The sequence below is a fragment of the Choloepus didactylus genome, chromosome 14 (assembly GCF_015220235.1).
Source record: "Choloepus didactylus isolate mChoDid1 chromosome 14, mChoDid1.pri, whole genome shotgun sequence".
Classification (NCBI taxonomy): Eukaryota; Metazoa; Chordata; class Mammalia; order Pilosa; family Megalonychidae; genus Choloepus; species Choloepus didactylus.
The window spans coordinates 83,503,888-83,529,871 of NC_051320.1; positions in this window are offsets into that span (position 1 = coordinate 83,503,888).

A 25,984-nucleotide genomic window follows, 5' to 3' on the forward strand; every position below is an offset into this window, starting at 1 on the left:
GCAGAGCCAAGGCTCTTCCTCTTGTGCTTTCGTGGGAGGGTCTGCTTGTGGGCTCCTTGAAGAGGAAACCTCACCCGGAAGGTTCCCTGAGCTCTTTGCTCCAACCCCTTGGCTGGAAATTTGCCCCCTCACCTCCCTCCCATGTCCGAGTCATGTCCCTCCTTTGTGATCTCTTGTGGCTCCCACCCCTGCACAGCCAGCTGCCCCACAGGAGGACACCTTCCTCCCAGACGCCCTGCTTGCTTCTGATTGTGTTCTCTAGATGAGCGTGAGTGGCTGAAGTGTAACTCCGGTGTGCACTCCTAGCGCTGCCTTGGGAGAGCTTTGCACAGGGAAGGATTTGCAGATCAGGGAAATGAACGCTGTTGTCCGACTCTCTGTCCTCATTTCAAGTCCAGACATGGTCACTGACCCTCTTGGGCTTACAGTTGGCACCGCCCGCTTGTGCTTATCTTTAGTTGTTTTGTCCTGTACATTCACTTTGTTAAGGGCATCTACCTTGCCTCTTCAAGTGAAGTGTAAGAACTCAGACTGCAGGGGTGAGGGGGCTGGCAAGCTCGTGGAGCGATGCTACCTGCATTACTGATTTAATCTTGATGAGCATTGGATGAGGTTGTCACACACAACTGACAAACCCAGAGCTCGGAGATATAGGCCATTTTTTAATGTCACTCACTGAGAAAGTGATAGAGCTGAAATTTGAACCCAGGTGTGTCTGTTACCTAAATCATGACCTTTGACACGCTCTCATTCCAAGCCAGTTTGGAAATCAATGCCAGAGTCCCTTGGTTGTTCCTTACCTGGTGCTTGCCCTGGTCCTTCCAAGACTAGCTCATTTCATCTTGGGCCTCCCTGGGTGTTCCCAAGAGGCGGAGTCATTTGGAGACTGATTGCGTCTCTGGACCGAGGTGGGTGGGTGTGGGGTCCAGTGCTCTCTCGTGGCCCCATCACGCCATTCCAGAAACAGAACTGCCCTTACAGTCACCAGAGATGACAATTGCTGATAAATGTGAGTGAAGTCGAAGATCTCGAGGCTTTCAAGGAAAAGTATGTGAGTGCATGTGGCTTCGGGGCCTGGCGAGGCCCGGTCCTGGGATGGAGAAACCCAGGCCTCATGTTCCTACTTGGCCAGCGATGCGGCCTACTCATTGCCACCGGCAGCGCCCACTGCACTTCCCTCCAGGGCCGCTGTTCAAGATGGAAACCAGAGATGCCCCCAGAGTTTTGAGGGGCTCATGTTGTGAATTAAAGGACTTACCCTGCGGTTATATCCTGTGGCTCCAAAAGAATATTTGAAAGCCTCTTGCAATCCAGATTATACCAAGAGCTTAAATGTTAAGATCCTTGTAGGGGTCTAATGTTTTTTTTGTTTGTATTTTTTTTTTAAAGTGCTTAAAGAAAAATAACACCTTTAAAAAGCTATGCCATTTGTTCCCAAAGGTACAAAACTGGGATACACGCATGAGAAAGATTTAAGCCTCTCTGGAAGTGAACAATAATTTCATTTTGCTTTTTCAAATATACGTTATCTTGGGCTTTTTGCAGTTTTTATATTTTGTCCCAGGATCTCCATATGGTAGGCCTGTGCGCTCGGCTAGGTGGTGATGTCACCATGTCATAAAATGCGCCTGACAGTTCATGAGAATGTCTGAGTGTCTCTGAGCATCCTCCACCTGGAGAGGTGGCCAGGGCAGGCCACATGCCCATTTGATGGATGGGGAAACTGAGGCAGGGAGGGATTGAGTGATTTGCGGTCGTGTGATACCCTTTTCCCTTCCTGGTGTTTGGTTTCTCTGGAGTTTAGATTCGGCCGGGAGCTGTACTAAAGGGTCTTCATGCTTCACCTTTGCCTACGCCAAGGTTTGTGGCCATCGAGGAGGAAAGAGCTGGGGGTTGGTTCAGTTTCAGCTCCCTCCCCACTTCTTTCTCATGGGTCAGACAGGGATTAAGAGCTCAGCGCTTACGGGGGTTTGGCTGGGGTCCCTTCTGCCACAGCAGTAGCATCGTCCCCAGCCTGGTTGGGAGGGGCAGGTGTGTCCGGGGTAGCCACAGGCGGTTCACAGATAGGGGACGCGGGTCCCTGGGGCCTGGGAATGCTGTGCCCTGCAAAGCCTGCCACGGGCCCCCAGGACACTCCCACGCGAAGCTCTAGGTTCGGCAGCTGTGCCCTCTTCAGGGTGCCTGGTGCTCCTCGGCAGGTCCAGCTGTCACATGGCGATTGTTGTATAAGTGGTGGCGGCATCAGTAGGTTCTCCCCTTTGAGCATTTTAACTGGAGGGAAACAGATTGGGAGGGGTCAAGCGGCCTGCCCAAGGCCACATGCTAACAAGAGGCTACCGAACCAGGCTGAAGGCCAGATCTAAGCTCCGGGCATTTTCCAAATACTCCCCAGATCCTCGAGAGCCTCAGGCGAGGAGAGCTTTTCCTTCCTTCTGGGTAGGAAGGAGCGGTCAGTCCAAGGGCACCCAGCTGCCGGACCTATTGGTCCCACCTCTCCCTCGTCTCCCTTGGGGTGATGTCCATCAAGGGGGAGGGCAACAGCGTCCCGGAGCTCCTCCCTCTGCAGTGGCTGCGTGTCCTGGGGTCTGGGTGAGGGGTGGCCCAGGAGGCAGCTCTTTACCAACCATTATGCAAGGGTTTCAGTATTTTAATAACATGCTGCATGGTGGTGGTGGTGGTGGGGGGGTTCAGGCTGAGCGCCAGACCTGTTCTCCCCAGACACATTTTTATTGCCATTATCAATGCCCCTATAGGCAAGATCTTTCCTTTCTGTTTTCCAGAGACAAATTGCAGTTGTGTTATATCATTGTGTGTTTTTTTTTAAATTAATTATTTAAAAAAAGAGAAATCAAACTCTGGGTAGAGTAAGTCCAAAATCCAGCCTAAGCGTTTCCATCTGGCAACTTGATTTGGACATGTTCTTCCATTGGAAAGCAGAGCGGAGTGGCTGGCCCCTGGGGCTGCTGAATTAATCTCATTTGCTTAGTAAATGTGTCTGTAAATGCTTTACCTACTGTATTCATTTTCTATGGCCACCAGAATAAACGACCACAAATTTAGCAGCTTACGCAATGCACGTTTATCACCTTACATCTCTGTGGGTCAGAAGTCCTCTCCAGATCTCACCGGGCTTAAAAGCAAGGTGTCCGCAGGCGCATTCCTTTCTGGAAGCCCTAGGGAGGAGCTTTTCCCTTGGCTCTGTCTGGCAGGCAGATTTGAGTTCCTTGCGATTGTAGGACTGAGGTCCTGGATTTCTTGCTGGCTGTCAGCTGAGGGCTGTACCCCACTTCTGGAGGCCACCCACATTTCTTGACTCCTGGCCTCCTCCTTCCTTCAAATGCATCGGTGGCCAGTCCATTCCAGTCTGTCCTCCTTCCTCCTCATCTCTCTGACCCCAGAAAAGTTTTCCAATTTTAAGAATGCATGTTACTAGATTGGATCCACCTGGATAACCCAGGCTCATTTCTCCAGCTCAAGGTCTCCAACCTTAATCACATCTGCAAAAGGCCTTTTGCCGCCTAACACAATGCATCACAGGTTCTGGGGATTAGGGCATGGGCATCTATATGTTGCGGAGGGGGCAACTTATTCTTCCTCCCATACCTCCTAAGAGTTGCTATCATGATTAAATTAATCCGTATGTATGAAATGCTGAAAATATTAGCATTGAACCACAAGTCCATTGAACCACATGGACTTGCCGGCATTCAACTGTTAACCTACGAAACTGGCAGTTTTGTATAGTTCAACTTAACAGTTTCGTCTACAGTAAATCCTTAGTGCATATCTGCTGTTGTCATTCTTGTGGTGGTAATGTGATGCTTTATTTGGCTGGTTCTCTATTGTTCCAATTCCTTATTGTTGGGCATTAGCATTCAAAAGTTTAATAATAATATTATTTTGGTGTTACAAATAATGTTTGCACAGGGTGCTATACCTCTTTATCCAACTTGTCTTTTACAAATTGTGGTCTCCTGATCTTGGGGAATGGATTTTCCCCTTGGTTCTCCGTTGTCCTTCCTCTTCCCACCATCCCTTGTCCACAGCCCCCCACTCCAGCCCAGCTCGGAAACGTGGGTGAAGGGCGGAGACTTTCCCCTTGGGAAGTGCAGGATCCCTCTTGCTCGGCCAGGGATGGCCCCCCTTGTCTTCCCCAGGCCTTGTGCTCTTTGAACTAGGCGAGCCCTCATGCACCCAGGTTTGGGGTCTGTGACTTCTTTCCTGAGGGTGGTGTGGGTCACTGGCCCTGTGCCCTTGTGCCCTTGGAGCATGGTCTGGCAACCCCCCCAGGTCCCTACCAGACACCCTGATGCCAGTCCTGGGCACTTTCACCCCTTAAGCTCCTCCCAGTTGCAAAATGTCATCTCCGTTTCATGGCTGTGGAAGTGATCTTTGAGAATTTTCATGGCTTGTCTGAGGTCACCAGTAAGGAGGCGATTGAGCTGGCATCTCAGCCCAGGTCTATCTGCTTGTGACGCAAGGAGAGAATTCAAGTGCAGTTCTGTTCTTATTACCCACAACTGCCTCTCATGAATGCCCCCTCCTGTGTTCACTCAGCAAGTAGAGGGAAGGCGCCTACTTACATCTTTGTGCATCGAAAGAAGCATCACTCTCTTCCTCTCCTTTTGCTCCCTAACGGCCCCCTGAGCCTGCTGGGGAGATGCAATCAGCCGTCCTACTGCAGGGGAAGCTGAGCCCAGGGAGTGTATGGGACTTTCTTGAAGTCACACGAGGTATTAGTGGCTCTAACAATAGGGTGACCTGGTGGAAAGTTTACACGCCTGAGTCCGGCCGAGCCGGGTTCAAATTCTGACATGACCTCTTACCAGCTGGTGGCTTCGTGACAAGTCACTTCAAGTATCAGAGTCTTCAGCTTTGTCCTCTTTCCCTGGAAAAGGCTGTTATTATTCAACCGGCTCTTGAAGCTGGGCATCGGCTCTGCCACTGCTACTTGGGTTGTGGCTGTTTCGGGGTGATCCTTGTTGGGTCCACATCAAAGCTGCTGAGTCAGTGCGTTTTTATAAGCTGATATTTTAACTCTGGTTCTTGTTCCTTAGGATTTGGGGTAAAGCGTCAGCATAGAACTAGAACCTGCCGGGCCTTCTATCCAAGTTTCATGACCTGTCCTCTAAGCTCTCCCTCTGTTCCTCCCCGAGCCTCTTTCCTGATGTTCTGAAAGAAAAGCAAGGGGGTGGGGCCTTGCGCCGAGGACCTGGAGATGTCCCATGAATAAAAGGCAACTTAATGGCCTTCCCCTGTCCTCCTCGGGCCCCTGCCGGGTGCTACCCATCCCGTCGGGGCAACGTGCTCCAGCCCTGCCTTTCACAGAGACTGTTTCTGCTCCTTAATGCCACCCCAGATCCTGGTGTGGCATCCAACCTGCAGGAGCAACTCAGCAACATCATTATTTCATGTGTTGAATCCCAGCCCGGTTCTCATTTCTGGCCGGCCCTTGGTGAGGCTCTAGTGGGCATGTTGGCTACCAAAACTCACACCAAATTTTAATGCAAATTAAGAAGTCCTATTTTCTTGTACTGAGTTATAGAGAGGCTCTCCTTACGTGAATTCAAGCTCATGAAGCAGCTGAAAAGCAGGTGTAGGGTCTAGACCAGGGTTTCTCAATTCCTGCCCTCCTGACCTTTGGCCTGGATGCTTCTCCGTTATGGGGCTGTCTTGTGCGCTGTAGGATGTTTCCCAGCATCCTTGGCCTCTCTCCACTAGATGCCAAGAGCATCGCTCCTAAAGTCATGACAACCAAAAATGTCTCCTCAGACACTGCAGAGTATAATGTGGGGGGCAAAATGCTGCTGGTTGAGGGCTGTTGGTTTAGGGTTCTGTTTGCAGTTCCCCAGCTAGGAGGATTTGCACATGCCACGTGGTCTGCTGTATGGCCTTCAGTCTGAAGACAGGAAGGTTACAGGGTCACTTGGTTTAGGGGGAAGAATACTAGGTGAAGAGTTTAAAGCACATTTCATGCCAAATGCATAGGATGTCCTTTCTCCTGCTTTCTGGTCGTGCAGACTTGGTCAAATTACTCAACATCTCAGAGCCACTTTCTACTCATCTGAAAAACGGATGCCCTTCAGGACTTCCATGTGATTAGAGATAAGGTGGCCAAGTCCTCGTGTTCCACGGGCCCTCAACAAAAAATTGGCTCATATTTATGATTAGTCACGAGAAGTGTCAAAATAAAAGCATTTTTGGCCTTTCTGCAAGGTGTTCATTTGACCATTTTCATGTTTAGTTGTAGAGGAGGGAATGCAGGTTATCAAGATCCAAATTGTCGGACCACACACAGACCATGGTTTAAAGAAGCTGCAGGTTTGAGTCCTGCTTTGCTACTTGCTGGCTGTGTGTTCTTGCTGAGTCTTCATCTGAAAAGTGGAGACAGTAACCCTTACAGGGTTATCACGAAGATTAAGTGCAGTGACAGAAAGTGCTTTATTCTTGTTTGGAGGTGACCTTTGAGATTCTGTTTTCCATTGGATGTTGGATTCTGCCATTATTTGGGAAACTTCCCAGAGATTTGGGTGCAGTTGAGCAAGGACTTTTTTCTCTCTCCTTTGGTGTCCCAGGTCTCCAGAGCTGCTGGAGCCACACCTTTCTAAGGCACAGTCCCCACCCATTCCTGCCATCCCGTCTTCACCCTTACCAAAATGCCGGGGCGGGGTGGGGGAGGTGGGGAGCCGGCTCCCAGGGCTGGCGCAGCTCCACGGGGGCTCGTGGAGTTGGGTCTCTTGGCCCAGTTGTCCGCTCTTTTCTCTGGTGACCCGAGTTCCATTCTGGCCATCAGGCGCTTGGGGGAGGGGCAGCCTCCAACGCAGAGACACAGGCCTGTCCCTGGCTGAAGGAGGAGGGCTCAGACCATATGGCCACAGGATGCCTCATTGGAACCATCCGCTGGCTCCTTTGAAGTGGCTTTAAGACCAGTTTGGTAACTTGATTTGGAAAGTGATATGGATGACTGTGTTGGGCGCAGGCCGCTCCTTAGCTGCTGCCTGGGTCGGGCAAATCGGGTTAAGTGGAGTGGAATAGGGTTCCCCTTCCCTGGGCTCACGGCCCGGATCCAGGCCAGCTGTAACGGGAGCCTCTCCTGGGCAAAGGACACTGGGAAGCTTTCTGGGGAGTCTGGTGCTCCTTTTTCATGCGTGAATTCTCCTGTCCCCCGGGAGCCAGGCAATGGGCTGATAAACCACAAAAACCAACCTGGAGTGGGGAGTGAGTATGCCAGGGGGAGTCAGGTCAGAAGAGAATGAACAATGAGTAGTTACTGAGCATATTATTCAGGGGCTAGTTATCCATTCCCGTGCTGAGAGATAAACTGAGGCTTTTTCTTTTCTTTTGGAGAATTACAAACATCCTCATGTGCTCCCTGGGGCACGTGTGTGCAGCTTCTCCAGGGGCCATACCCAGTGGTGAAATTGCTGCCTCCGAGGCTAATAAATGGTCTCTGTTTTACAAGATGCCACTGAATCATGTTCCCGAGGCACGGCACCAATCTATGCTTCCACCCGCCACATGCCAGGACCCCATCTTCTCCACCTGGTTGCCAGCATTTTGCTACGTCAGGTTTTAGCTCTTTGTCCAACGTGATGGGTGAAGGGTGGTTTCTGTGCATCTTCCTGATGATTAGGAGCTGAGCATCCCCCTCCGTGCTTTCCTCCTGACCCCTTGATCCCCCGAAAGGTATTTAGGTCCTTGCCATTGCTTATCTGGATGGCTTAGCTTTCCAGATTCACTTTCGTTGTGAAGGGGTGTCTTTTTACTTGCCACTGAGCAGTAAGCTGCAGAGAGGACTGGGTTCTTTGCAAAACAAAGAACAGAAAGCAAATGCTGCTCCCATTCCTTCATTTCCCCCTCTTTGACTAACCAGCATTTATTTAGCCCTTTACTTAGCGCAGGAAGGCTGGCTCCCAGGCCTCTGGTCAGCTGGCTCCGTGGCCCAGGGCGAGGCCCTTGGGCTTTCTGAGCCTCATGTTCACCTGCAGCATGGGGCTGAAGATGCCACCGTCACAGTTTTGTTAGTATGCAGACAGTGCATACTAAGGTGTTACAGATGAGTGAAGCATTGCGGGCAGGTGGAGCTGGCAGCGATGCTGGTGCAGACCCAGGTGGCCCTGCAGGCCAGGTTGCCGTGGCTGTGCCTGGGTCCAGGCCTCCTGCTGGTCTCATCTGGGGGCCAGATGGACACAGGAGGGGCTTAGGGCAGCTGGCCTTTCCCCCGTGGCTCTTCACTCAGTCTTGCCGAGTGATTATTATGCACCAGTCATTCAACCCATTTTATTGATTATACCTAATATTATACCTGGTATTGATTATACCTAATAATGATTGTACCTAATATGTCAGACACTGTCCTGGGTGCTGGGGATATAATGGTGAGCAAAACAGATACGGTTCCTGCCCTCATGGGGTGTACGATCTAGTGGGGGAAAGGGGCAAGGGATTCAATAATTGTAGGAACATGAACCCAATTCCAAGAAAGTGCCTTCACGTCTTCCAGACGTCTCCAGGGAGCCTTGTCACTCACAGGGTTGGTGATCGCTATGGCTTAGGGAACCATGTGTCTCTGAGAAAGTGCCAATTTCCAAGAAGAGGAGAGAAGAGAAACTCAGGAGGGAAAATAGCAATAATATTAAATAGGATTAAAAAGGATAACTCACATTTATTGAGCATTAACTGTATTCTAGCCCCTCTTGAAAGTGCTTCATACTAATTAGGCAGGTAATATCATTCCCATTTTACAGACAAGGAAACTGAGAACAGAGTGGTAGTCTGTTTGCAGATCTGTGCCCAGAGGTCGAAGCTTGTGAATGCTGCCTTTCTTTAATCTGAAAGTGTCTGTGGCTGGTCCCACCTTCCTCAAATTCCTAGAATCCCAGAAACGTCTTTTTCCCCAGTTTCCTCCAAGCAGCAGGGTCTGGTAATGGTTCTGTTCATTTATCTAATACGTATTTATTCAAATGTAGATTTTCATTGTCATAGTGTCTTTGCAAAGTTGGACGCTTTGCTTTTCCGTGACACGACTCTTGTTTGCGACAAGGGGGGACCCATCCTTGGAGACCTATCCCATGGCAGGTGCTGATCACTTCTCTCAACATGCAGGTGGGTGTTGTCCTCGGCCTGCAGATGAGGAAACAGAGGCTCAGGGCAAGTGGGTCACTCACCCGGGCTCAATGGATTCAGAGCAGCAACATCTGGCTTTTAATGTCTGTCCTCTTACTCACTGGCATATTGGGAGAGAATTGGGCCTGCGGTGGCCAATGAAGCAAAGACATAATTACTGTTCCCCAAGGGCTGATTGAGACAGTCTGGACAGAAATACAAGCCCTTTTCCTGGAACCACGTTATCTGTCCTTTCCAACTCCGGCCCTGAGTTCTCCCGCTCCCCTGCCCAGTCCAGGGCCAGGCCCACGGCCAGCCTGAGGCTCTTTTCCAGGGTGGGTCTCTGTGTTCTCAGCTCTGAATAGGGCCTGGTCTTGGTGGCCTCACTTAGCTACGGGAGAAGCCTGGGGTTGGATGGAGTCTTGCCCAGCCCTGCCTCTCAGCAGCTTTGCTACCTGGGGCAGGTGTCTGAACCTCTCTGAACCTCAGCATTGTGTACCTAGTGTCTACTGGATGCTGAGCCTCTGGATGGGATACTGAGGACAAGGGGACTAGTACAGTAGAGGGATTTTAACTCCAAATAGTGGGCCTGGGCTTTTTCCTGGCGGCAGCATCTCAAGCAGTAGTGTTTCCTTTCTCTCTAGGAGCAGTTGTTAAACAATGCTGCCTTATATTGCCGACATTGTCTTATATTGACTTAAACCATCTCCCATTGACTTTGCTGTGCCTGGTAGGAGGTGAGAGCTCATTGATCTGATTTCCCAGGGGCTGGAACGTGAAGGCAGAGCTCTTAGCTGTAGCCCGATTCCTGGGTAGAAGGACAAAGCAAAGGCTTCCCACAGAATTTGGTCTTTGTCCCCTATGATTTCTCCATCCCAGACCCCAAGCTGGGTGACTTTGAGCAAGTCACTCACCATCTCTGGGCCTCCTTTGTCTCATATGCAAAAAGGGGCATTAAAATTTCTACCTCATAGGCTGTGGTAAGGGTGGGTGTTAAGGATGATGTTAGAAGGCCTGGCCCCATTCTAAGCCCTTTCCATGTCTCCTCCAGGTGAGGAGACTGGAGCACAGAGCTGCTGACCAAGTTGCCCGATGCCATCCAGCAAGGAAAGGACTGAGCCCGCACTGGGACACTGGACATGGTCTCTGGAGCCCATGCACCTGGACACCGCCCTTGCTCGGCTTTTGTCCAAATGAGGCATGGTCTTAATGGGGTGTATTGAAGGTAGACTCACCGTGGCCAGAAATTTGGCTTTCTGCCTTCAGTTTGGGATGCCTGGATCCCGGCAGTTCTCTCTCTTCTCTCTGTCCCTGTGACTCTCTCTTTTGCTACCCCGACCCCCCACCTTTTTGGTCCCAGCCCCTCTGTCACTGCTCACACTCAGCAGCCTCCTCTCACTGTTTATCCTCCTCTCCCCACTCCCCCCTCATTTTAATTGACTTTGGCTCCTGTCCTAGAACTCAGCCTGGCACCCGGACCTGCTGGGCTATCATAACACCTCGGATGGTTGAACAAATGGAGGGCGGTTTTTATTAAATGGCACACGCCGGTGAATCTGTCTTTCCCTCCCTGGCTCTGTCCAGGTCCTTCTCCCAACCGTTGGCAGTTTCGAGGGCTCTGGAGTCCCCGGCCTCTTTTATAAAGCATCTCGCTCGTCGTTGACCAGTGAGTGTCAGGCCCCAAGGGTGGGGAGGTTGGCACTGTCTCTGGAGCTACCCAGGCCTTATGATAAAACTGTGTCACTCTGACGGCCCACCAGCCCTGGCACCGGCCCAGCCCGGCCCTCCTCGAGCAGCTGGACCCTGCGGCGGCCACGTCTTAGTCACTGGCCAGAGAGACTCTGCCTGTCTGAGCCGTGACTGGCCTCCTCCTCTGAGAGCCAGGGTTGCTGGCAAAGCTGCTTGCCATAGGCCGTGGATTTCCCCACCTACTTAATGAGAGCACTCGTTTAATGAGCATTTGCTAAATGTCAGCCAGCACGCTGAGCGCTTGACGCACATCTTCTCATTTAATTCTCATCGTAAACTTCTGGGCAGGTGCTCTCAGACCTCCCTTTTACGATGGGGACGCCGGCTTGGCAGCGTGAATGCTAAGCAGAGAGCTCACCTTTATTGAGCACCACTGGGTGCCCGGATCCTGGGTTAACTCCAGGAATCCTGGGACGGGGAGACGGAGACATGGCATGTGTGTGGTGTGGTTCTCGTGCTCCTAACCACAGAGCCGTGCTTGCCACGGGAGTGAAGTTGACCGGGGGTTACCTGAGCAGGTTGAACCAGGTGCCCTGATCCCAGGGTGTGAACTTTAACCACTGCCCCTTCTCCCTCCACTGCCTCCACGGCGTGTACTAGGGTGGTGACAGTTTCCCACTTTCTCCCGCGGGCACCTGGTAAAGGCCTTTGAGGTACCAGGCACTAGCTGAATTTGCTTCAGGGACCCGTGGGAGAGGAGCTGACCGGAGGGCTGGAGGAGAGAGCTGGATCCACTAGAGATGCACCCAAGCGAGCCTGGCAGGAATCCCCGCCCCCTGCCCTCCCAGGATTTGGGCTGCCCCCCGGGACCAGGCCCCCCTCAGTGGGCCCCCTGGTTTCACAGTTCGTCCTCCCCACCCGACTTCCATAGCTGCCGGTCGCAGGGATGTGGGGGAGGAGAGGGCAATGAACCCAGCTCACCCTGGCTCAGCAGTTTTACAGTTTGTAAAACCCTTTCACAGACATTATCTCACTGGGTTGAGCAATCACATGGGAACTCAAGCCCCTGGTTCACCCAAGAGAGGGAACCGAGGCTTCCTTCGAGAGGGGAAGTATCCGCTTGGCCTCCAGCTCCTGCCTCATGTGCTGCCAGAGAGCCGGACCCAGGGGTACAGGGCACCCTGCACTACAAGGGCCACTGCGAGGCAAGGCTGGCGGGAGGCATCGATGAAGTTAGAGCCATCTGAGTGAGGGCAGTGTCACAGTGTGGGGCTGGCGTCCCTCAGACGGTCCTGGGGGATAGCAGGAGAACACAGGCCGGTCTTAGAGTGGCTGAATACTCTGAAGGAGGAGAGAGAAAAAGGCCCGTCAGAAGGGGGTGAAATAAGGACAGCATCTCTCCTTGGTACCCCCGTGCCTGGACTGTGCGGGGTGCCCCCAGCCCCTGTCTGTTCCTGCACCCTCCATAGCCCGCCCCGTCAGTAAGGTCCAGTCGTGCCATGCTGCAGATTTGGAAGCACATCCAGGAAGCAGCTGAGCTGCGAGCAAAGCCCAGGGCTGACCCCAGAGCCTCCTTTCTTCCCCCTCTGCTCTGTTCCTTAGAAAAACAAAAACAGAATTCCTTTAATGTTGCTCTAGGAAATTTATTTAAAAAAAAAATTAATTTCCTTCTGGCTCGTGACAGATCGTAGATCAAGTAACAGGTCTTGGGTGTTTGCCGCCCCACAGTCTCGGAGGCTGGGCCGGCCTGCGTGTCGAGGGAGGCCCGGGGAGCCCGTGGTTTCACCGTCTCAGCGTAGTTGGAGGAACCTGTTAACCTGTCTTAGAAGCTAATAAAAAAATCCCAGTGAGCTCATGTCTGTTAAAGCCCTTTGAGCGCCCTGAGCTCGAGGCTGTGTAATGCAGGCTGTCTTCATTGCTTACTCAGCAAAATTTCCCCAGGGCTTTTGCAAAGCCTTTTACCCTCCTTCCAGCCCCCTTTTTGACTTACGTAGTTTGGTTGATGCTTCCCTTGCATCTTTAAGGCCTGTCTCATGGTGGTTGGAGGTGGTGGCAGGGGACATGCTATGGTGGAAAGAACTGGCAGATTTAGGGTACATATTTTGTGCTAAGCCTTGTTTAATCCATCACCTTTAAACTTTACAGTGAGGCAACAAATAATGCACATCCCACTTTCAGATGAGGCAACTGAGACTCTGAGAGGGGAGCTCTGCGAGGCCACATGGCTTAGTGTGGCAAGTTGGGGTCCATACGCCGTTTGTGTGCACTCACTGGCCATGGCTTGCTGCCACCGGGCCTGCATTTTCCAGGTCACTCTCTCCAGCAGGCAGGAGCTGCACTAGGGCCTGTGGAATTTTGCCCCAAGCTGGTTGATGGTCATGGGTATGTGTATTTTTGCTGTGAAGGCTGGGCCAGGCTGGGCCATCTCTGTCTTTATGAGTTGTTCTGGAAGTATCTTGGCCTGATCTCTCGGGAGATCACCCTGCCTCAGCCACCCTGTCCGGGAATGCCTTTACTCGCTTCTGCTGAAATGGATGGACAGATGGACCTTGAGATTGGAGGTGCAAGTCTGGAGTTTGCCTCATGAACTTTGAAGTAGCCTGTTGCAAAAATCAGGCCCTTCCAAATACCTTAACTAGAGGGAGACGTGGGAGAAGACTTCATAATAATAGCTGACGTTTCTTGGTATTTAGTAAGCACCAACCACTTTTCCAGAAATCATGCTAGGGTTTTGGCTTGGCAGGAACAATGCTGCCCACATTCCTCCCCAAACTCACCAAGAGATCAGCTGAGCAGGTTGATTTGCTCCCATTTTACAGATAAGGAAGCTGAGGCTGAGGCTGAAAGTTGGAGAATTAGGGCTGAAACTCAGATTTCCTGACTTCCAGAGCCATGAGTCATTCCTGCCTCTTCCCCCATTAAGAGTTTATTGTGAGCCTGTTTCAACATGGATTTCTTAGGTCACTGGCTTTTTTTTTCTTTTATCCTCCTGCCCCCCACCCCCCCGTCCTCCCCCTCTCCTCTCACTCTCCAATCCTTTCCTCTCTTCCCTTTCCTCTTCACTTCCCTTTTCTTCCCTTTCCTTTTTGATTTCAGAGGAGGTCGGTGAGGCAAAAAAATCTGCCTTTTCTCCTTCCCAGTGGAATTTCAGCTACAGAAGATGCACACATAAAGGAAAGACTTGGCCCAGGGGGCTGGGGGCAGGACTTTGGAGAAACACCCATGAAACCTCAAATATTAATAACCTTTTCATAACTCTTGGTGGGCTACTAGCAGATAGACCACAAACATATGCAAAAATGAAATAAAATGAAATTCATGGGCTTTTGTCATTCCTTGGCAAGGTCTCAAGAAAAGACTTGCCTTTGGGGGTAAACTGACCCTCTGTGACTCTCAACCCTTCTGTCAGCCTCACAGTATTCTTTGTGAGTGTCATCCTTGGAGCTGAGAGGCCTGGCACGGCCTGCATCTTAACCAGGGGAGCCGTTTTGCAGCGAAATGCTGTCTAGTTGTGGTTGTGCATCTGCTGTCACCTGGACTCACTTCTGTGTGTGATAGACTCAAGCCCCACAGAGACCCTCTGCAGTGGCAGTCCCTTGCCTTGTGCAAATGAGCAGACCGAGGCCATGGGACCCTAAGTGGCTTCCCCAGGGTCATTCACACCTGCACCCGATGCCACTGAGGTGTCCTTTCCAGGAACAGCTCCCAAGCTTCTGCTGTGCACTTGGCACTAGGCCATGTGCTGGGGACCCGGGCACCGTGTGAGTGCCCCCCGGCCAGTGCTTTGTATGTGAGCACACCCAGGCTCACACATACAAATGGATGGACACATGGACCTTGATGGAGCTGGGTGCACACATCGTGTGTGACACTCCATGTTTCTGGGGCCATGCCACCAATTGAGGCCTCGAATTTCCATAGGGAAATATATTAATTTTCACCCTCTATGGGATAAATAAAATCGTTAAACAGCCTCATGCTAGGTCACGTCAAGTTGCAAAATTACCAAAACGTTGGATTTTGGAATTTGACACTTGTCTATATTGTCATCATTTCTATTTTGCAGATGAAAATCCAAGAAAGAAAAGGCTCTGTAACTTCTCCAAGGCACCCAGTTAATTTGTGGGAGGGCTGGAACCAGAGCTAGAGCTGTGCACTTAGCTGCTGATGGGCCAGGTTGGTGCCCTCCCAGAGCTCCAGGATGTGGGCACACCAGCCCCAGATCACAGTATGTTATCGTGGAACGTGAGGGGAGCGTCTGGACCCGTTCAATAGCAGAAGAGCCTGGCTTTGGCCCCAGGGCTCATCGGCTCCGGGTTTAGTCCTAGTACTGAGCCAGGCTGCTGGCAGGGCTGGGTGGAGATGGTGACCGCCAGTGGGCCTGCCCTTCCTCCGGCCAGCACCATCTCAGGCCATCCCTTGGCGGGCAAGGAGGGAGCGGTGAGCCGGCAGCCGGGTTTGCCCCTGACAGAGCACGGTCTGTCTTTCCAGACTGTGCAGGGCCAGACAGGGCCCCGTGGCAGTGGAAAGTACTGCCTCTTCTTTCCCATGTTCCCTGGCAAAGAGAGGACACAGCCCTTCAGTTGACATTTTTCATTAAGTCCAACATTTCTCTGCAAAAGATGAAAACAGTCTGCTTTGAACCTGAGCTTTTTGTAGGAGCTTGTTGTTTATTCCGTTGGCTTTTATCTAGAGGGGACATTTCAGCGATGTCTCTGTCGTGGTGGGCACACTTATCATTGTCATCACCACTGACAATAAATATTTTTAATTTCTCGTTATACAAATTGGCCTATACCCTGTATACACTTATAAGTATATACACTTTATACACTGGCCTAGTTCACACAGGGCTTGAATGCTTTTCAAAGAGCATTTTCAACCACTGTTTACCTTCTGTCTTAGCTATTGTCATCATGATCCCTACTTTGCAGATGTGGAGGCTCTGGTTCTGAGATGCCCAGTGGCTTGCCCGAAGTTGCACAGCGTGGACGGTGGCAGAACCACACTCTGCTCCCAGCTCCTGCATAGTAGACAATGAGCCTGTGAAGTGGACCCCCGCTCAGACTCAGACTTCAGGGATGGTTCTAAATGGGCCCTCTGCCAGCCAGGGGCACTGTGTCCATTTTATAGGGGAAGAGACTGAGACCCGGGAGAAGTGGCCTGCCTGGGTTCACCCTGCTCATTCCTTCCCAGCCCCCCAGGCGTGGAGAGAGGGTGCCTTCCCCCTCTGTGGGTAGACTGTGCCTCCCTTGGTTCAGAAACCCCAGGATGCTGTGTGCTTCAGGCAAACTGCTCAGTGTCTCCGAGCCTCATCTCTAGAACCGGGACAAGAATGTGCTGTCATATTTCTATAAAGGGGTGAAGTTGGGAGAGGCACCCAGTATGCTTGGTTGGTGCCTTGTAAATCTGACCTCTCCCTGCCTCTCCTCCCCTCTGCTTCTCTCCAGAGACTCGCCACAGTTCACTTTCCAGAGTCCGGCACCTGGGGATGAGCAGCCTCAGCGAATACCAAACTTTGACTCTCTTTTTCTTCCATGTTCACCCTCTTTGCCATAGATGGCCGTTCAGGTCTCTGACGTACATGTGCACATGGCTCGCCAACAATAGCATGAAGTGCCACCTACATAGCCCTGCCCAAATGCTGGCACTGTCCGCAATTCCTTTTCACAACAACCCTCAGAGGGAGGTACTAATTAGTACACCGGTTTTATAGCTGAGGAGATTGCGGCACAGAGAGGTTGATGCATTTGTCTGAGGTCACACAGCTTTTAAGTGACAGCAGTGGGATTCAAACCCAGGCATTCCTGCTTCTGTGCCAAGGCACCTGGCCACTGCTACCAGCACACGTTGGGTAGCTGATGCCACTGGGGTCACACGGAGGTGCACACGGCAGATGGCTATGAGGGGCAGGCTGGGGTGCTATGCATTCCCAGGGTCCCTGCTGCTCCTGGCCCTGCCGGGCAGGGCCCGGGGCGGAGGCAGCCTGTGCCATCCTTGGGCGGATGTGTTCTCAGATCTTAGCAGTGGTTTCTGATTCCCTGGCACCAAGAGTACAGGCGGGTGATCAAAGCCGAGTGCTCTTTCCAGGCAGAATGGGAGGAGGTGAGGGAATTACTGGGGCAGGGGCAGAGTGGGGGAGCGTGGGCAAAGTATCAGACAAGTACCGACAGATCAGTGGGTTGGTCCATTGATCTAAGGGTGGTGAGGTTGTAATTCATTCATTTAAAGAAATGTAATTATTTAGTACCTATGATACCAACCTTAGAACTATTTATGCTCCCTGTCTTATTTGCTTCTTCCTTTGTAGAAGACGGAGTGGGTTTATCCATCTGAGAATGAATGTTGCTTGCCAGAGTCCACACAGGGGAGAACCAGGGTCTGACCTGGAAGGTTTAGGATGACAGACAGTTCCAAAGTTCAGTGAGTGCCTTGCCCATGGTAGTCTAAGATGACCGCCTGCTGTCCATTGTTCAGCCATTCCAGAACTCTAACTGCAGTTTATTCATGATTCTGTTTATCAGTTCCCTCTATGGCTTCTTGTCTTTTGTTTTCCTCTTATTCATACATTTACTCAGCATTTATTAAGCAACGACTGTATTCCAAGTATTGTTAGAGTCTGGGAATATAGAAATGAAAAGACCCAGTGCCTGTCCTCAGAAGAGCTCTGCCCATTGCAGACTCCTTCAGGACAGGAGGCAGGAGGCAGATGTCTGTCCCAGGCCACGCATTGCCATGTAGGCTGTTCAGCACCCAAGGGTCCCGGAGGCTGAGGAGCAGCTGGTTAGGAACTGGCAGAAGTGACTTAGACCCCAGGCCTGCCGGTCGCTCGGGGACTGTGCACGCTCTCCTCTGCCATGTTCTCACTCCTGCCCTGCCGCCCTACAGCTCCCAGCAGCCACCAGGCTGAATGCACAGAAGGCCCTGCTGAATTCCCACCAGGCCAAACTCAGCTCCCCGAGAGCCCCTAATGCTTCTTTCCCAGAGCAGTGAGTGGTTCTCAGAGGGGCTGCCTGCCTGTCCTGCACGCAGTGGCTTTGTCATCTGCAGCAGACCCAGGATAAGGCGACTCCTGGAATCCCTGATTTCTTTCCACTGAACAGCTGTCCTCCGATTGGAAGGCAAAATTGCAGTGTCAGATCTGCCCGTCCAGCTGAGCCCCTTGCTGCAGTTTCAGAACTGGGGGGAACTTGAGCCCACCCCCTGCCTCGTTCAGAGGTGGAAACAGGGGACACTGAGCCCCTGTGGGATGGGCAGGTTTGTCCCAGGCCTCCCAGCTGGAAGGTGGCAGGGCTTCGGTGAGACCCAGGGCTCAGGCTCCCTTCCATATTGCCTCCCTGTCCTCCTGCCTCCTGGAGGTCCCTAGATAGGAGACACCCTTCCTGGAAAGACAACAGTTTGGGGACACTCCAGATAAGGTGGGTGGGTGTGCCTGGCAGGCCAGAATAAAAGGATTACCAAGAGCAGTAAGTTAGGAATTGACCTTCTTTGAGGTGGGCCCTGAAGATAAAGATGCTTTTGAAGTTCAGTTGAGGGGAGATAGGATCTTTGTGGTGAGCCTGTCACTCAGGAGCCTTCTGGATGGATGCTCCCCGATAGGGAGATCAGCAGGCTGAAGATAGGGAACAGGGCAGTTATCAGTGAGGGCCTCAGCAGGGCTTGCTTCCAGGTACTTCCTTCCTGTCAGCCCCGTTCTTGGAGTCTGCCTCCACTTCACAGATGCAAAAATTGAGGCATAGATAATTGTTTTCTATTTAAAAAAAATCTCCTGATGGGATATCATTGTTTCAACTTCCCGGGGCACTTCGGAGCTCAGGGGGCTCCTCATTCTGCAGCAGTTTAGTTGAGCGTGTTGCACAGGTCCGACACTGTGCTGTGTCCGGGAGGACACGGATGTGCAGGAGGCTGTCTTCTCCCTTAGGGAGCATGGGGTCTCTCTCGGCTCCCTTCACTGATGCAGAGGCTCAGCCTCGTGCCAGGCCCCGTGCAAGGCGTGGGTTTGGAGGAGCTCACCTCCTGGTAGGGGACTCCAGTGGGTGTGAATTAGGGGCACTTCCCAAAGGCCGTGATGCCCGAGGTAGAGGGTGTAGCTCAGGAGGGTGAGGCAGGGAAGAACAGTGGATCCACAGAAACAGTGCAGGGACCAGGGAAGGTTTTCTGGGAGAGGGAGGCTGGGCGGGCCACCAAGGATCTTGGGCTTGAAACTCGAAAGAACTTGGGTTGTGTCTTCCTTGTGGTGCAGCCCTTAGGGGAGAAAGGGAGGCAGGGAAGTGTCTGGATTTGCATGTTAGAAAGATCACCGTGGTGAAAGGTAGAGGCGGAGCTGGAAAACCAGTTAAAGAGAATGTCACAATAGACTAATTGCGATTCCAGTTTCAGGAATGTTTCAGGGCGCCTGTGGAAAGGGCAGCCTGCTTGGTTTGTATTAAATTTCATTACTAGGAGTCCCATTAAATTCTGGTGAATCCGTGTAGCTGGTGTTTTCACAGTGACAAAAGAAGGATACTAGTAGCATCCAGGGGAATGCAGACTATTACAGTGTTTGCAGAACAGTATTGCAGTATTACAGAACACTACAGTGCTGTTTTCAGTGCTTGCAGTCCATGCTGTGGGTTTACCTATGTTATGTAGCCACTTAATAGTCTCAAGAGCTGCAGGGCTACACAGCTCCTCTTCAGTGGCAGAGCTGTGTTGGAGCCACAGATCTGGGGACTCCAGTCCAGTCTTCTTTTCCTAATTCCAGCAGCCTTTTCCTCTCCCTATGGAGGCATTTTAAACAATACCTCTGGGAAGGTTGGCGTAAATACAGTTAGAGAAGTGGGGGCTGGGGCTTGCCCCACTTTGGGCAGCCAGAGAAGGCCTCTGGAAGAGTGGAGGCTTTCTGCGGTGAGGGAAATATTCTGTAATTTGTTCTAACACAGTAGTCGCTGGCTGCATGTAGGTATCAAGCACATGAAATGGGGCTAGTGCAACTGAGTAACTGGAATTTAAAATTGTTAAATTAAATTTAAATAGACACATAGACCAGTGGCTACCCCACTGCACAGTACGGTCTGGAGTTCTGGGCCCCCCGACTTCCTTGGTTTCTCCGTCGTGCCTCTAAAGAGGTCCCTGGTTCTGAGCTCAGATGTCACCCAGAACAGCTTCCAGCAGAAGGCTGACTGTGGATTCTGAGTGCTTCCAGGGGGAGCTCGGGGCCACCGCTGTTCATTGCCCCTGCCCTGGGCTCTGGTGTCTGTGTTGCAGGTGGATGAAAGGAGTCAAGGTCAGGCCATAGTGGTGTGTAGGAAAGACTTTCATGGAAATCACCTTGTCTGTTTGGATTACCCTCATCTTACTTAGGTGTAGAGCAGGGAAACTGGTGATGAGAGCTTGCAGCATCTTCCATTCCGTCCCAAGGGCTTGTTCAGACTCCACTCACTTGGTCAGGGGTCACTCTCCGCCATGGTGGGGATGCCGTCTTGCTGAGGCCCCAAGCCCCTTACCCTCCGAAGGGAACCCCCCTTATAGGCCACGGGTGCTGGCTCTGAAAGAGTCTAGTCAGAGGGTGGGACACCTGTAAACTCCTTGGATAATGAGTGTTTGTTTCTGGAGCATCCTAGGACATGCAACCCAAGCTGATTGTAGGTTGGGTGCTCTTTACTGGAATGAGTGTCCACCCACTGATGACAAAAAGAGGTCAGAAGGAGGGCAGAGCCTTTCTTCAGTTGGAAAAGCCAGAGCCGGGGCTTCTCCTGGAAGATCAGGAATGAACTGGGGAATGAATTGGGAAGAAGGGATAGCAACTCCTTTAGGCCTTGGAGAAGGGGTGCAGGGAGGAGAGGTCTGGGATGAGTCCCATGAGAGCTGGGTCTTAGCCTGTGTGTCTCTCCAATCCCTGTCTCAACCCTAGTGTGTGGCCCAAAGTAAGCTCACGATACAATATTGATCAAAAGAAAGAAAAATGGCAGAGGCTGGTGTTGGATGAGTTGTTCTTCATTTGGCACGTTTTCCGGACAGAAGCCGCTGGGTCTGAAATAGCCTTGCCCAACACTCAACCTAAGGCTTGGCCAAGCTGGGGACAGTAGCAGTCCACTGTGACCTTGCCAAAAATAAGACCTGTACTGCATTTTTTTTTGTTGTTGTAATCCGTATTTACTTCTTATATACTTAAAATTCAAATGCAATAGAAAAAGAGTCATAACCTTTTGCTGCTGCTCATATGATGTATGAAGATAGAATTTGTGACAAGGATAACACAAGGGGGAGGGAAGGCGGGCTATGAGAACAGAATTTGTGCGGGCTATTGAAGTTATTGTACCAATACAAACTAAATTGTTATAGATTTAGGATGTCAATTGTAATCCTTATGGTAACCACAGAGAAAATACCTAAAAAATCTACACAAAGAGAAATGAGAAGTGTTTCAAAATGGCTCACCACAAAAGATCGTCCAAACAAAAAGGAATACAGTAATTGAGGAAAGGAGGGACAAAAGCATAAGACAAATAAAAAATTTAGCAAAATAGCCGAAGTAAATTTTGACTTGTCAATAATTGCCTTAAATGTAAATTGGCAGAATGGATAAGAAGAATAATTCAACTATATGTTGATTACAAGAGTCTCATCATAGATCCAAAGACACAAGTAGTAGATTGAAAGTGAAAGGATGAGTAAAAAACATTCCATGCAAATAGTAACCAAAAGAGAGCTGGGTTACTATACTAATACCAGACAAAATAGAATTTAAGTCAAAACTGTTACAGGAGACAATGAGAACATTGTGTGTTGATGAAAGTGTCAATTCATTGACACATAAAACTTACAGGCACCTAATGACAGAACGCCCAAATAAATGAAACAAACATTGACAGAAGTGAAGAGAGAAATAGAGAGTTCTACAGTAATAGATGGAGATTTCAATACATCACTTTCAATACTGGATAGAACATCTAGCTAGAAGATCAACAACAAATAGAGGATTTGAACAACATTATAAACCAACTAGGTCTAATAAACATATATAGAACGTTTCACCCAACAACAGCAGAATACATATTCTTCTTTAGTACCTCTGGATCATTCTCCAAGATATACCATATGTTAAGGCTCAAAAGAAGTCTTAGTAACTTTAGGAATATTGAAATCATACAAAGTAACTCAGACCACAATAGAATGAAATTAGAAAGCAATAACAAAAGGGAAATTGGGAAATTGACAAATAAATGGAAATTAAACAGCACATCCTTAAACAACCAATGGGTCAAAGAAGAAATCACAAGGGATGTTAGAAAATACTTGGAGACAAATGAAAATGAAAACATAATGTACCAATATGTATGAGATGCAACAAACAAAATGATCAGAAAGAAATTTATAGCTATGAATCTATAGTAGAAGAGAAGAAAGATCTCTAATTAATAACCTAACTTAATATCTTAAGGGATTAGAGAAAGATGAGCAAAATAAATCCAAAATTAGCAGAAGGAAAGTAATAATTAAGATAAGAGTACAGATAAATGAATAGAAAATGAAAAATAATTGAGAGAATCAACAAAACTGAAAGTTGGTTCTTGGAAAATTCAATAAAAGTGACAAATCTTTAGCTAGACTGACAAAAAAGTGAAAAGATGTAATAACTAAAATCTGAAATGAAAATAGTGCTACCATTAGTGACTGTAATGGTTTATAAGAGAATACAGTGGACAATCGTATACCAGTAAATTAGATAGTTTAGATGAAACGGAAACATTTTTAGGAACACACAAATTATGTAGCCCAACTCAAGAAGGAATAGAAAATCTCTACAAACCTATAACAAGTACAAAGGTTGAATTCATATTTAAAAAAAAAGCCTCCCACCAAAGAAAAGTCCAGGACCAGATGGCTTCACTGATGAATTCTAACAAATATTTAAAGAAGAATTAACACCAGTCCTTCTCATACACTTTCAAAGAATTCAAGAACATGGAGCACTTCCTAAGTCACTCTGTGATGCCAGCATTACCCTGATACCAAAGCCTGTTAAAGGCCTCAGAAGAAAAGAAAATCACAGTCTAATTTCCCTTATGAATACAGATGCAAAAGTCCTTAACAAAATACTAGCAAACTAAATCCTATAGTCCATTAAAAAGATTATTCACTATGACCAAGTGGAAGTTATCCCAGGAATGCAAGGTGGTTCAACCTAGGAAAATCAGTCAATGTTATATACCACATAAAAAGAATGAACAAGAAAAGGAAAAAAAAAAAAAAAAAAACCATACAATTATCTCAGTATACATAGGAAAGGCATTTCACAAAATCTAGCACCCCTTTTTGATAAACACACTCAGAAAACCAGATATAGAAGGGAACTTTCTCAACATGATAAAGGACATTTTTGAAAATCCACGGCTGAGATCATACTCAGTGGTGAAAGATCAAAAATTTTCCCGCTAAGATCAGGAACACATACAAGGATGGCTGCTTTCATACTGCTGCTCAATATTGTACTGGAAGTTCTAGCCAGAGCAATTAGGCAAGAAAAAGAAATAAAGTGTTACCAGATTGGAAAGGAAGAAGGAAAACTATCTCTATTTGCAGATGACATGCTCTTTATATCAAAAAATTCAAAGGAATCTATAAGAAAACTACCAGAGCTGATAAACAAATTCAGCAAAGTGGTGGAGTGCAGTATCAACACACAAAAATTAGTAATGTTTCTCTATACTAGCAATGAACAATCTGGAGAGGAAATCAAGAAAAAAATTCCCTTGACAATAGCAATTAAGAGAGTCAAATATCTAGGAAAAAATTTAACCAAGGATGTAAAGGACTTGAATACTGACAATTACAAAATACTGATGAAAGGAATTAAAGATGACCTAAATAATTGGAAAGACATCCCATGTTCACAGATTGTAAGACTTAATAGTGTTAAGATGTCTGTACTACCCAAAGCAATCTACAGATTCATTACTATGTCTATCAACACTGCAGTATGCAGTAGCTTTTTTTTCAGAAATGGAAAAGCCAGTTATCAAATTCCAATGGAAGGGCAAGGGGCCCCAATTGGCCAAAACCATTTTGAAAAAGAACAAAGCTGGAGGACTTTCATTTCCTGATTTCAAAACTGACTACAAAGCTACAGTAATCAAAACAGAGTGATACTGGCATAAGGACAGATAAGTAGGCCAATGAAACAGAATTGAAAGTTCAGAAATAAACCCACACATCTGTGGCCAACAGCTTTTGAACATGGGTGCCAAGTGCTTTCAATGAAGGATAGTCTCTTCAGCACATGATGTTAGGAAAACTGGCTATCCACCTGCCAAAGAATGAAGTTGGACCCCTTCCTCACACCACATACAAAATTTAACTCTAAATGGATTGCGGACCTTAACATAAGTGCTAAAACCATAAAACTCTTAGAAGATAATATAGGGGTCCACCTTTGTGACCTGGGATCGGCAATGGATTCTTAGCTAGGACACCAAAAACACGAGCAAATAAAAGAAGCAGTAGATTTTCTGTGCAGTTCTGACAGATCCAGAGCTTCTCTCCGGCTGCCAATTAAGAACATACTCCTTTGGGACATTTGGATAAGGGACAGTTTATTCTCCACTCTTTCTCTAACTCAGGTACTTTTCTTGCCATGTAACAATGGAAAGGAAAAATATGCTGAGTGCTTTCAGGCTTTTAATCTCAGGCTCATATATTCAGGTTAGGGGTTGAGCTCACACTGGTTCTGTAATTTGCGCAAGGTCACACAGCCAGTTCATTGAAAAGTATTTGAGCACATTCAGGACTCATGTATGGACTTGAAATGTTTACCTCAATATTGTTGAGTGCTTGTAGTATGCTTGGATGCTGCCTGGAGAGGGAGCTTTGGGAATTAAGGCTCTGGAATCCTCTGACTTTGGGGCCCCTACTCTTTGTGGCATCCTTCTTTGTTCATGTTTGTTCCTCAGCCAACAATCACGTGCAGGAGAGTGGAGCTTGATAAAATATTTGTGGAAGGATTGCTTGGCCGATTGGACAAACGGATTGCACAATGTGTTCTTAATTGGCAGCTGGAGAAGAGTTCTGGATCTTTCAGAACTGTGTGGAAGATCTTGCAGAACACCCGGGAGTCCACACATCCCTTCTTCAGAGAGCCCCGCCTGCCCGAGCATTTAGACAACAGCACCTGCCCTGGACAGTCCCTGCAGTGTGGCTCACTGACAGTTGTGGGCCTGGGGTCTCTGTTGTCAAGGGCCCCTGCACCTGGGTTTCTCTTGAGTGTTGAGCTCTGGGCCAGCTGTGGGGCATGGGTGGGGGCCCCCTTCAGAACAACATTAGGAAGAAGCTGTGGACCGTTCTGCTATGAATGCAGCAGCTTGAAGAGTTCTCGGTGATGGGGCCCGGGTGGCAGGTGCCGCTTCTCAGATTTTACCAGTGTCCTGTGCCCAGGCTCTGCCAGGACTCAGTGGTGGGGGCCTCGTAGTGGCCCTGCTAATTGAAGATGCTGATGGTCACAGCTGACTGGACCGTAGCTTAAACAGAGGGTAGCCAGCAGAGCATATCTAAGATGTTGTGATAAACGGTGTGTAATGAGTTGAACTGCATCCCCTCCCTCCCAAATATACGTGTAAGTTCTAACCTCTGCTACCTGTGAAGGTGACCTTACTTGGAAATACGGCCTTTGCAGATGTCATCAAGTTAACATGAGGTCATACTGGATTAGTGTGGGCTCTGCTCCAAAGCCAAACAACTGGTGTCTTTAAAAGAGAAAGGAGAGGGAGATATGGACTCACGGAGGGAAGATGGCTATGAGAGGATGGAGGGAGAGCTGGGAGTGGGAGCCTGGCCCTGCCAACACCTTGCTTTGGTCCTTTAGTCTCCAGAACTGTGAAAGAGTGAATTTCTGTTGTTTTAAGCCACAAGGGTGTGGTGCTTTGTTATGGAAGCCCTAGGAAACTAAGATGGGGAGTGGGAGGAGAGGGGGCATCCCATCCTGTCACAAGGTGGGGGCTTTCCCAGGCCCCATTTACAGAGAATGATATGTTTATAAATGAGCTTTGGTATTTCCCTCTGCTGATAAGAAACTGGCATTCTCTTTTTCATTTCTTCATTATTCTTTGGCATTTATTATGCCATAGTGTTTGCTGTTAAATCTGCTGAAATTTATCTTTCTCTGTCCTAGTAATGCTAGTCTCCATTCTTTAGTCTCCCCCCATCCCCCACCAGG